This window comes from Lichenostomus cassidix, chromosome 23, assembly GCF_008360975.1.
Source record: "Lichenostomus cassidix isolate B80296 chromosome 23, HeHo_3.0, whole genome shotgun sequence".
In the NCBI taxonomy this organism is placed as follows: Eukaryota; Metazoa; Chordata; class Aves; order Passeriformes; family Meliphagidae; genus Lichenostomus; species Lichenostomus cassidix.
The window spans coordinates 3,702,080-3,709,848 of NC_139503.1; positions in this window are offsets into that span (position 1 = coordinate 3,702,080).

Here is a 7,769-nt window from a genome sequence, read left to right on the forward strand (position 1 = left end):
CGAGGGCGGGCGGTGTTCGCTGTGGAGCTCGCTGAGGGCGGCCGGGGCTGGTCAGGGTCGGTCGGGGGTCGGTCAGGGCCCGGGGTCGGTCAGGGCCCGGGGCCGGTCAGGGCTCGGTCAGGGCCCGGGGCCGGTCAGGGCCCCGTTCGGCATCGGGGCAGGCTGCTGAGGAGCCGGCGGTGCTGAGCTTTGGGCTGTCCGGCACGGCTGCCCTCCCCCTGGCAACCAAAGCACTGCTAGGGTACGGGCAGCCCTTGCTGCTGCCGAGATGAGTAGTTCCGTGCCGCCCGCATCCCCGGGTGATGTTCGCTCCCTGCTGCTAGCGAGCACAAGGGTTGGGTCGGAGCTTGCTGTGTGCAGCTCGGGCCCAGGAGAGCAGCGGGCAGGGCTCGTCTGTGCCCTGGGCTGCAGTTGTGCCGAACCCTCTTGTCCTGCCTTTCCGGGTTGAAATTTTATTTCCAGCTTCATCTCAAGGCCCTCCAAGCCCAGCAGAAATGGGCCGACAGAAGCCCCATGGAAAGGCAGCCCCAGGCAGGGTGGGTTCTGCCAGCCCCACCCCAGGACAGGGCTGTGGCAGTGAGCACAGCACTCAAGGGATGCAGGGGAACCAACTCTGTGTTCACAGAAGCCCAGCTATGTTCCACCAGGTCCACAGCCTCGTGTGTCGAGGGAGGAACTCAACAAGGTTTTGTTATTACTGATTGTTGGCGTTGCAGGTCCTTGCAAAGTTTAGTCAGTCTGAACGCCCACCTGTTCCCCAGCTGATGGTGGAGACCATGACGCCAAAGCAAACATTTTTCCCTGTGGGATGTTCCCTTTGCTGTGATTATGTGTCAAATGTATTGCAGGTCTGAAGTAAAAACATTGAGCCTCCATCTAGCACATCCTGGCTGGGCTGTGGTACCCAATGCCCAACCATTGCCCACAGGGGTGGATGCTCAGACCACAGGCCAAGCCCAGCTGGACACTTGGAGCCAGAGGATTTTCCAGTTCTCCCTTCATTTCTTAGCTCTTTCACAAGCATGGTCATTACCTTTCCTCTCTGTGTTAGCTTTACTGGTGAGGAAGCTCCCATCCATTTATCGACGTTCTTCCCATCCAGGAGAGCTCCGCACGGGTCAGTGCTTTGCACCAGCACTGGAATCCAGTTGCCCTTCCTGCCATGCACCTGCAGCCCAGGAGCTCCCCGTGAGACCAGGAACAGCCCTGCTGACTGGGGGAATAAATTCATACAACCAAAACCCTCCCTCCCTCATGTTACAGGGCAGGGAAGCAAAAGACAGGGTTTATTTATAATCTTCCTCAAGTGGAAACCAAAAGAAGTGACCCGTTATTACTGAAGATTTCTCAAGCCACCCAGGAAGAAAAGTGATATTTAGTTGTCGTTAAAGGCTCAGAACTGCATAACAATTTCATGCTATGTTAACTTCTAGGTTTTCCTTCGCATATAAATTTTTAAAGAGTAAAATAGAAAAACCCAGGCACTTGACCTTTAATCACAGTTATTTGTGTGATCAGTCAAGTGTGGGAAAAAGCTAGTTTGTGCTTGAAAGATGCCCTTTAAAGCCAGATTGCTCTAATATGACACACAGCTCTCACAGTGTAATATACGGGATCTCGCTTGCCTGCCTCCAGGCACAGCAGCTTCCTTTTAGTATTCACACACTGGATCTCACTGCTGGGACACTGGAGGGTACCAATGTCATGAAGCAAATCAATCCAGACCCCTGGGACAGCTCCATTCACCACCAATCTCTGCAGGTGTGTGCACTTTCCTGTCACTGAGGAGCCAAGCAGGAAAAAGGATTTTGGAAATATATGGAGGATTTTATGTTAGATGTTATGTTATGTTTTACTAGAAGAAGGGTCTGTCATGTTAAGAGCACACAGCTTTTCCATTTATCTGAACTATTATTCCAAGCACTTATAAAACCTTGGTATTAGAACAGCCAGAGGTATTTTAATTAAGATTTTAAGTATCATGTTTTGGAGAAATGATCTCGTTAATTTTGATCCAGCAACAGCAGATGACTAAAAACCATTCCTGGGGTGAAGAAAGCAGAGCAGCCTTTAATGGACACTACTGCATTTCTTCCCTCTCAGGTACAGCAGATGAGCAGGGCTCTGAGCCCAGAGCCAAGCCAGGGACAGGACAGAAGGATGTTGTCCCCAGGATGGATGACCAGCTGATCAGCTGCTTGAGCTGCACAACAAGGGGCCACTTTCTGCAGGAAGGAAAAGAAGTACCCACATTGTCTGCTCACCTCTGCTGCTCACATCCAGCTCTGGGGCTGCTGCCCTTACCCACTCCTGACTGCTGCTGCAGCCACAGAAAGAGCCTGCAGAGACAAGAGCAAAGGGAAAGCAAAGACATGGGGTCATCCAGGCTCCAGATTGTCGGGGGAACTTGTGCAAAGAGTGGGCCAGCCCAGAAAATGTGTAATTGGCCAAGGTGAGCTATTACCTGCTGTAAGTGGAGACAGAAAGATAGTTTTGACACCACAGTGAAAATAACCCTCCTGGAAAAAAAAAAATCAATACAAACACCAAGGAAAGAGAATCAGAATCCGAGACCATCAATTCCTGAGATAAAGAGTTGAAAGTCTCAGTGGGAGGACAGCCAGATCTGTACTGAAAAACAAAACTTTACTTCTTTTGCTGACAGATTACTTTTTATGCTAAAGGACAAAGGAGCTGTGAGGATGCAGGCCTCAAAGTACAGCTGAAAGAGCAATCCTTGACAAAAGATGGAGCAGGCAGAAGCCTCGTGGAAGCTTTTGCACTTCTCCTTTGTCTTCCACGCTTGAAAGTATTTTCATACAATAAAAAGCCAGAGATTTCTGCAATTTTGCAGTGTTTTAAGCATGTCACACAAACATGTTCCAGGACTTCTGCTGTGACAAGGGCAGAACCAGAGCAGAGGAAGCAGCAGCAATACAGCACAAGTGTGCCTGGCATTAGGAAATATCCCACAGAGGAACGTGGCACAGCAATCTGGTACCAATGGCACCTCACCAGTCTGCCACCCCCAGCTGATGCCAGGGCTCAGATGCTGCTTCCCAGGGGCACAATTCTCCATCCCAGCCAGAGCTGGCCCATCCCTGCTCATCCCCTCCTGCTAACTGGCAGAAATCACAGTGAAAATGAAAGTTAATGTAAAGCTTCCCCATAAATCTCATGCTCAAAGCTGCACAGCCTGGCCTCCCAGCTGCAAAGGGAAAGCCCTACTACCTTCTGGGTTGTTTGTCTGCAAATACAAAGCAACCAGAGCTGTGCAGTTGTTTTTAACAGCTTTGTCTTTCTGTCAGATGTGTGCTCTTTGCTTCAGGATCTCTGCACTATAAATGTTTTGCAGCAGCTCTTTAGCTTTTAAGGTAATCACATAAAAGACCCTTGACTGCATAAATGCAGCTAATCTGGGTAAATGCCTTTAAGCATCTTTACATTTCTTGCTAATGGATTTCCACACAGCCCACAGATATCCATGTTCTAGAAAATAATGTAAAATAGAGTAAGTGTCTAATTTTTTTAAATGCCTCACATTCATCACATACTGAGAAAATCCCAAGCTCCAGGCAGCATAATATCATTACACTTATATAATTCATACCCCGTTCTGTCATCATCAGTATGAACCCCGCCTTTGGCTAGGGCACAGATCCACTTGGTGTTAAATTCCAAATCAACCAGAGACAAATTACCACATGGTATTAATTAGAACAGAGTGGGTCTCCCCCAGTGCCCCAGGCCGAGGCACTGCTGACCAGCCACTGACTGAGGTGCTGACCCTCATCTGGGTGGCACTGAGCAACAGGAAACCATTTGGTGCCAACAGTAATTTCGAGCTCCAGAGGAATCCAGCCATAATTGAGTGCTAATTAATGTCTAATTACTTAAAAGTAAACATATCGAATTTGTGACTCTGTGTGTGTATCAGCACCCCTGTCTTTGCACACACAGGCTTCTTTCCCCTCAGCCTGCTTCTCTGCTGTGGCTTCACTTGCTCTGCTTGCAAGGCAGAGGTGCAGAGTGAGAGCTCAGGTGTGTGAGTCTCTGAGAACTGAGGGAGAAATGAGGCTGTACCTCAAATATAATGGTGAAAACAACCACTAACGTAATTTTGATTCCAATCACAGTAATTTGAACAAAGGAGTTGTCCTACCTTTGATTTGCTCTCCTCCTCTTCCTGGCTGGTTTCATTAAAACCACTTACAGAGATTTGCAGCAGGTCTGTGCGAAGTGCTGTCGTCAGGATTTTCATTTGCAGTGGCATCAGAAATGGTCTTACAGCAGGCTGGTTCCGTTTCACAAAGGACTCTGCAGCATGTGGCCGTCACTCATGGTCAGAGGCATTTCAGACAGGCTGGTCCTGCTGGTTGTGTGGCTCCTGAGGTGTCCAGTGTTGAGTGCCAGGGAGGAAGCTCCAGAGTGGCCACAGCAATGGCCAGTGCCTGCCCTTGTGCCAGGCTCCCTCCACAGCAAGAGCTCTTCCCAGACCTCCCTCGGCAGCACTGGATCTGCAACCCAAACTTTGGTTCATTTGAAGACTAAGTGCCAGGCTAGTTCACACTGCTCCTGAGGGGAACGTCCCTGTGCACCCCGAAGTGTCAGTGCACCTCGGGCCTGGATTTCCCAGTTTCATGGTGTTTCCTCTATTCATTAAGAGCTTTTTGAAGTCTTTGTTCTGATCACCATTTAAAATACATTACCAAGATTTCTAACTTTCTTGGCCCCTCAATAATGTGGCACTAAATGCCCCTTAAAAACAAGCTGCTGTGGATTTTCATGGGGTGATGCTGCTCTGGCTCTTATTAGGCAAATCAGAGATGCAACCTGCATGACACACTGATGAGGAAAGACACTTCAGGACTCACTTGGTAACTCAATCACCACAAGACATTCACCAGTTATCCCCCCTGTCACAGGGTGAGGGTGACAGGGAGGTCATGCAGAGTGAGTCTTTTTCATTTGTCCATGATAGAAGAGGGGAATACACTTTGCAAATGATAATTAGCAATTTACTCCAGCTGGGGCTAATTCATGGATGCATTTTGCACTCCAGGACTCAGCACTCGGGCAGACTCTGAATAAGGCACCAGCATGGTGTGTCCAGCTCCCTGAAAGCTCTCCAGTAATTACAGATTGCTCACTGCACAGCAGACAGCTGGACAGCTTTCGATGCCTGCAGGTGCCCCTGCTCCTCCTGCCACCCTGCCAGGGTGGGATGCAGCCCTGGAGAGGGGGATTGCCAGCTTCTGGCCACCCCATCCCCCAGGATACCTGCCATGGGGGAGAGAGGGATCCTCCTGAGTGGTACATCTCAGCTCTGCTCCCGTCCCACTCAGTGCTGGCCAGTGGTGGAAGGGGGTTGGGGAAAGGGCTGCAGCTTAGGGAAACAATAAATTCAGCTCAACGGTGCACTCTGGGCCTAGAACAAAACTGGCGTATAGGTTCACAAAAATCCTGCTTGAATAAAGAGAAAGGGAGGGAATGCTGGAGAGAGCATCCAATCTGCATCATAATTAGGGGAAAAAAATAACAAATGGCAGAAACAACCTGTTCCCATCTGCAGCTGCTGTTTGTTCCCGCTGTATTGAACAGCCATGCACCAAGCCTACCAGGAACCTTCTCTGGAAATGTGTGAGTGTTTAATGTAATAAGAGTGGGAAAAAAGCTTCTTTTTGTGTGTATTGCAGACTCTGCTGTAAGGAAGCATCAGAGAGGATTTTGTCAGCTAGACACTTACTGCTGTCTCCAGCCTGGTACTAGAAGTTCACTGGAAGGTGAACCCACATGGGGACAGCAATTAGGCTCTGGATCTGGGGGTCACCCTGGTGTAGGGCTGGGCCTCATGTTCAGGTCACCCTCACATCTGGCCACCCAGAGCAGGAGGGTGCAGTTTTCAGTGCATGCATTTTGGACATTATTCAACCCCAGCCTGACTAATTCATCCATAAACCTTCCTAATGAGTCTGATAGTGTAGGAACGAGAGAAAGCCACATTATTATCTGTAAACAGCAGCAGCTGACAACATGTTTAATCACAGGCTGCATAACGGTGACATCGGTGGAGGACAGGATTAGACACTTCTCCAATTAGTCACACAGCAAAGGCACAAACACAGAGCCTGAGGGTCACTGAACCCAAAAGCTAGAGCGACAAATATTGGAGCTGGGGAGTTCCAGCGAGGGGGAGGCACTTGAAGCCAGGGGCAGGCTGTGCTGCAGCCCTCCCCAACACCCTGAGGGGCAGACAGAGTGTGAGGAGAGCCCTGGCACTGCTGCAGAGCCAAATCCACCACCAACACCACAGGCTCTGCACTGCCTTGAGATCTGCAGGCTGCTGTGCTTAACAGGATTTTGCAATCCGTGGCGAACGTGCTAATGGGATAGAGAGGTAAAGAGTTCATCCTACTCACTTTTCTCTGCTTCTTTTCTTTTTTTCTGAGCATCTCTCTCCTGGTTTTCTCTGGCTCATCTCTTTCTGAGGTCTTCAGATTAAAAGCATTAATAAGAGCCAGAAGTTATTATGTGAATCCTACTTATTACAAAGTAAATGGGATTTGGTGGGCTGCAGCCTCGGAAGCCATGGCCATTGGTTAACTAGGAATGTTGTCAAGGCCATCTGGGTTCTCTTTCCCCAGCCCCCAAACTTGGGGGATGCAGCTTGCAGGACTGGGGGGAGCAGAGGAAGAAGGGAGCACAGCTGCAGGAGCTGCTGCTGATGTGCCACTGCATGTAAGGGAGCACTGATGATGTGAAAGCACCCGAGTCATGGGGGCTGCAGCATTACTGCTGCCACCTCTGCTTCCACAGCAGGCAAGGTTTAGCATGTGCCTTCTCTTCTTCCTGATTCCAAATCTTGGGGTAAACCAGTAGCTCACCCGTGGTGAAATCCAGGTGTTTTGATTTATCTCTGAGAGATCTCATTATCAGCCACAGCAGCAGACTCTGACCTTTCATGGCAGGGCCCCTTTGAATTTACTTTCTGCCCCAAGGTACAAGAGAAACCACGAGAAATCAATTTTCTTTCCTCCAAGACCCCCTAGTTTTCAAGAACTTTTAAAGGGCAGACAAACCATAAGTGGGATATCATCTACCTTTCAAAAGGTTCTTCATCACATTAGATTTTGATTAATCAGCCTCCTACTCTCCTGTCACTTCCACAGTGGAGAGTACTGAAGACTTCCTACCAGCCCCTCTCAGCAGAGGGAGAGAGAGGAAGAGAAAGAGAGGGAAAGGGAGAAGGAGAGGGAGACAGAGATTTCCATGGCTGGGGGAGCCATAGCCCCTGTGCCCTCCTGGTGCTGCTCAATGTCCCTTTAACAGGGAGCTAAACAGCAGCATTGCACCAGGTGCAGGATGCTCCGTGGGCACTGCCAGTTGCCAATTCCTGCTCAGCTGGTGCCACTGGCTGCTCTGTGGCTGCCTCCAAGCTTCGAGACAGCTCCTGAGGCTGCAAATCCCGAGACTACCTGACTTGCCCCACTCGTCACCATGCCCCTGGTGCAATTGTCACACTCACAGAGAAGCCTTAGGCTGTAGGACACAAGGTGCCCAGGCAGGCATGGGGGCTCAGGGAGCCCTGCAGGCTCTGAGTGACAGCAAGCAGCCTCCTCTGCCTGCCAGATAACATACATAATTCAGGCGAAATATTCATTTAAGACCGTCTGAGCCATGGCAATAACCTAGACATTATGACAATACAGATCAATAAGCCCAGAGAGGATCCTTCACTGAAACACGCTGCAGTTGTTCAAACCAAGTCT